A 5677-nucleotide genomic window follows, 5' to 3' on the forward strand; every position below is an offset into this window, starting at 1 on the left:
ACATTTAGTAACTATGTTTTTCACTAGTTTTAGAAATCTCTGATCTCTAAAATACAGGGATAATACATTCACATAGTCCAGGAAGTGGACAGCCGACCGGATGTTGTTTTGTGATCAGTGATGCGTTTCCAGGGACACAGTAAACTTTGAGGAAGAAGTAGTGTCATGTTTAGTGTTCACGGTTTACATTGCTGAAGGAAAATTACAAGCCTAAACGGACAAGAGTCGTCATTTCAATGTGTTTCACGGACGTATTGGCATGTGGATGTGGATGTGGACAATGTCGGACGACATCAAAGTTGACATGAGAAGTTGGACTGAATACAAGAAGAGCATGCGAGCTGCCTGCTGCCTACTGCCTACTCCTGCTGCTGCCGCTGCTGTTGTTGCATTCAAGTAAGTTTGGCTGCTAAAATGTTTTGATATTTGCTGAACAGACATGCAATTGCCTGCATAGTCCCCTCTTATTTGAAAAATGAATCCCTGTCGCTTGCAAGATGTACAATCTCATGCACGTCGTGCATAGCTAATTGGGAGAGGTGGACGCCAGATGTAAACAAACAGAGAGGGGTGTGTGTCAGTGACACAGTCACGTTGAGTAAGTTTTGCAGATGTAGGCAAATAGATGTGAGATTGGCATATTACTAACAGTGTTGGACTAAATGTAAATTAGTTTTTTTCTTGAGGTCTTTGTGGTGGGTCATGTTTGTTATGTTTGGATGAGGTTAGCCTAAGTTACTGACTTCTGAAATGACTGCATGTTGGAATGACTTGTCCTAGGCTTTCTTACAGTAGGCTACTGACCTCATCAATAAATCATGGCGTTGTGAATCTGTTGATGTATTTATTTGCACTCATGTAGTAATGCACTGTCATGAAAGCTAAATTGTGACATAACTTTTTTTCCTCTGTCAGTTGGCTATGACATATTTATTGACCAGATAAGTGGAAGTGCCTGCTTATGCAGACCCAGTGTATACATGCTGGCATTGTTTCATGTGTTTATGCTATGGCAAGTTTGACACAGTATTTGCTATAGTGATATTTATTTTTTTGTGACATTTAATCTCATCTAAATCTCATTATGTTTTTGAACAGTGTTGGGTAGCCAGCCACCCATGCACGATGACAATGCCAGCAGCGGGCACCCATGGGGATGGACCCAGGAGTGGAGGATGACCCAGTATGGTGAGTTGTGTAGCTAATGTCACACACACATATAGATAATTGTTTTAGGTGTATGGGAAATAAGTTAACTAAATGTTTGTTTACATTGTACAGATGAAAGTTCAGCCCACTCACTGACACTAGTGACACAGTATTGACCAGATCTCCTGGAAGTGCCTCCTGACGCAGACCCAGTGTAAGTATGCATGCTGGCACTGTTTCGTTTATTTAGGCTATGCAGGGTTTGACACAGTATTTGCTTTTAGTGATATATAATAAATATTTAGTCTGATATTTAATCTCATCTAAATCTCATTATGTTTTTGAACAGTGTTGGGTAGCCAGCCACCCATGCACGTTGACACAGCCAGCACAGAGCACCCAGGGGGATGGACCCAGGAGTGGAGGACGACCCAATAGGGTGAGTTGCTGAGCTTATGTCACACACATATAGATAATTGTTTTAGGTGTATGGGAAATAACTAAATGTTTGTTTAAATTGTACAGATGAAAATTCATCCCACTCACTGTTGACACCAATGAGGGAACAAGAGAGGCTAGGCAACCCCATCTTTTGACAACGGTCACCACCAGTCTATTTCTAAAAATGTTATTATTATATATCTGTTATATAACAATGTATTTTTGTATGGATTATATGGGACATTTAAATGTTTTTTAAACAAATGCTTATTTATCCTTTCTATCTGTAAATAAACTTGAACATATAAGTTTACTGAGTGAATGACAACCAAACTGCATGAATTACATAATCACAAAATTCCATTATTCCAAAAGCGCCTATGAGTGTATGGCTACTTTATGACAGCATTTAGATATTTGTGAAGATTATATTGTACATTTTAATGGGATTATGTCCAAAGAAGTGCTTATTAATCTTTTAGTTTCTAAATAACCCCAAACATTTGTATTAGACTGTGTAACAACCCCTTCTACCACATGAATGGCCTGTCTCAAATTCAAAAACGCCTATAATATATTACTGCTATATGATAATATATGTTTTTTTTTATAAGATTATATTGGTCATTTCAATTGAATGTGATAAAATATATGGTTTTTGATCATTTTAATGTGAAAGTTGGCCTGAATTTGTGTGTTAGGGTGTATCATAGCCCACTATTCTCATGAGTTACCCATCAAACACAATAAAATCGCCTATATTGTAATGCACTATAATGGCAATATTTTTTTGGTGCCTTGGTGTAGATAATGAAATTTGATTTCATTTGTTACAGAACATATGTGTTTACAATCTTAGCCAACAAAAAGGCTTTAATCTGTATGTTTGGTATTGTACATACTCATCTATCATTAAAAAACCAAATCGGATTTTTGTATTTTTTCATTATTTTTACTATGTCATGTTTATATAGTAGGTTTAAATAAGATGAGATGTATTCCATCATATTGCCTAGATTCTGCTGAGTAAAATGATATAAAACACTTGATAGTACACCTCCCTGAAGCCCTCATACATGTATCCAAAGCCCGATACGTAAAAATGCACAAAAAACGCTCTGAGTTCTAAGGGTTAAAGTATTAGACCACTGAACACACCCAACACAGTGTGTGGTTACAACAGCAGGAGAAGAGAATCATCACCATTATGCCATCACTTATGAACATTTTTAATTGCTAAATTAATCTATGTATGCTTGTCTGTGTGCAGATTTGTGCAATATATCGGATCTGTGAAATGTATATACACCAATCTTGAAGTCAAATTTACTACCATTTTAATACCTTTTTTCACTACCTTTAGATCATTTTTACAACCATCACGGCCCTTCGTTGCAAGTGTTAGCTTTTCTGCAAAAAGTACCCGAAAGGGAGCAGTGCAGCGGGACGGTACCATGCTCAGGGTACCTCAGTCATGGAGGAGAACAAGGGAGAGCACTGGTTAATTACTCTACCCACCAACCAGGCGGGTCGGGAGTCAAACCGACAACTTTTGGGCTAAAAGTCTAACATCACCACTTAATTTTTAATCAAAATGTTACAACTAAAAGAAATATTCAAAAATAATACCTTTTGAGGAAATGTACTACGTTTAAGGCCATTACATTTTGCCTTTTGAATTCATCAACTTTTAATACTTTTTAATAAACCAGCAGACACCCTGTTATATGTGGCAAGACCCTAATTATTTTTCTTTTGGAAATCTAGATCAATACTGTACCTCTACTCTACTACTGTTAAGCAATGAATACAACAGGATACTGGGCATAAATACCAGGTCCAGGTGGCACAGCACAACTGTTCCTCACTGGCTCCTCTGCTATGCACTGGGACAGGTCTTCAGAGCAAATGGAAAAATAAAACTATCACAGTTAGTGCAATTCACCTTGTCTGTAATCTTTTTTGGACAAATTTGACACACATCTTACATTGGTCCAATGGCCCCACACACTAAAGGACTCTTGTTGAAACAAATTTGTTGGAAAGCTGGTGTTCTTAACTACACATTCTTAAATTTGAGTGTAGCTCTTTGTGAGAAATATTGCAGCACTCTGTTCTGGAATAAACACGGGAACTGACCTGTGGTGGGGATTCTAACAGAAAGCTGGTGCTACTATCACATTATCTCTAATTCAATTAATCATTATCCCATTTATATTCATAGGGAAATGTTTTTTGTTTTTTTCAATCATTTTTTATTATCAGTAGGCCTACCTCCGCCACATAATGATGTGATTGAGTTTGTCTTTGTTGTCTTTGTTCATTACTGGGTGCACAGCTTACCACTAGGGGGCGCCAAATCTTTAACTATTTACTGGACATTGCCAACAGCAGGCAAGGACTCGTCACTCACGGGACTTTGCAGTTAACCAGTTGATCAGACACCATGAAAGATCAAAAGAAACGGTTGTTCTTCCCTACCCTTTTCACAAAGTCAATATTAGGCAGTGCTCTGCTCCTTGATATTCATTTTCTCCTCATAAGGATGACTGGAATTCACCAGAATTTAATCCACAATGCCTGCCATTTTGCATAGCTCTCTAGCTTTCTTGCAAGCTAGCCCCCTCGAAAAGTAGGCAACCTCCAATTTTGGAATTGGGAGATTAAAAAGGATAAGGACGTGCCACTATTAAGACTTTATTCGCAACAGAATGTTTACAAGAAGTACACAAAACTGGAATACCACAATGAGTAGCTTCTTCACTGGTTACCACTACGAGACTTCTCAGTCAAATTAATAACATATCCGCATCAGATATTTTTTTCCGCATGTCAACTACTGACACAGATTTTTTATCAGAGTTCACCCAATCACAAGTCGGAGCTTCAGTCTCCTGTCCCGATCCCTTCACTCCCACTGAGGCTCGGTCCAGAGCCCTTCGGTCCTCCAAATAAAAATAAAAATATCTCGGCAATAACCAATGAGTGTTTAGTATTTTGCTATTGGCAAAGCACATATTCACATGCCATTTAAGTCCAGTGAGACTCCACTCACAACCGTTGTCATGAGGGGCAAAAAAACTTCAAGCAGACGTTAGATGAACCGCAGAATCTTATTACTGCCTGAATTTATCAGGTTGAGCACATGCATATCTATTAGGGTGCATCAGATGCCCCCTATGAAAAGATATTGCCTTGGCCCTATAGTAAAAATGTTCTACATCAAGTAAAAACACACTGTGTAAAATATTTTGAAATTTGGATGAAGTCTACCGGGGCCACCAGTCCCATGAAAATAGAAAATAATGGTGATAGTCAAAATCTTGGATAGAAACAGGGCTGGACTGGCCATCTGGCATGGCGGGCATTTCCCGGTGAGCCCCGCACCCTCGTGGACCCCCATTTATTTTTTTTACATTACTGAAAATAGGAGTCCACGAGGGTGCGGGGCCCACCGGTGAGTCAGTTCTCCGGCACTAATAATAATGAGGGGCCCCGCTTAAAGGCCAACTTCCGATAAAACACAGTTTTACTCACTCCTTTTGAAGATCGGACGGTCACCCCAAGTTAAACTCACTTGCAAGGCTCTCATAGCGGTGCGTCACCTCGCCTGGCTGTGTTTCCCGGTGTTTCCCAATTTACATAAATAATGCAGATAAACGAGCGAATCACGAAAGCCTTTCTGTGTTTCGTCACGTCGAAAGAAGGCGTTGCCCACAAAGGTTTATGTCGACCCATTTTTCTAAAAACATGTCGAGTAATTTTTTTCTGCTTGTTTTCAATACAAGCAACGTCTGGTGGCCCGAAACCTGGCTTAGCTTAGCTATCAGCTGGTTGCATACTCTCAGGTACACACACAGCACAAAGCCTCATACATACAGCAAGCCCACACTGGTTGCTCCGTGCCTGCAGCTCGCCTAGGGTTCGCTGTCGAAAGAGCACAGCCCTGAATGGAGCATGCACGCCTCCGTTGGCGCCCCTATAGTGCAGTACCACCCGGAGAAGTGGCGACTCTGCTTCCCATTACATTCTCTCCAAGAACAGGAGGACTGAGCCAATCAGAGACGCATTTCCATGAGAGCAGGAG

At 39.8% G+C, this 5677-nt stretch overlaps 1 long non-coding RNA gene across 1 annotated transcript; it reads left to right on the forward strand.

Moving 5' to 3' along the window:
* The first annotated feature begins 327 nt into the window (after positions 1-327).
* Positions 328-1305, forward strand: LOC134439626 (uncharacterized). Its single transcript, XR_010032798.1, has 3 exons — positions 328-396; positions 1099-1188; positions 1282-1305. It is a non-coding gene; the product is annotated as an uncharacterized LOC134439626 (long non-coding RNA).
* The last annotated feature ends 4372 nt before the right edge of the window (positions 1306-5677 follow it).

The sequence above is a fragment of the Engraulis encrasicolus genome, chromosome 23 (assembly GCF_034702125.1).
Source record: "Engraulis encrasicolus isolate BLACKSEA-1 chromosome 23, IST_EnEncr_1.0, whole genome shotgun sequence".
Taxonomy (NCBI): domain Eukaryota; kingdom Metazoa; phylum Chordata; class Actinopteri; order Clupeiformes; family Engraulidae; genus Engraulis; species Engraulis encrasicolus.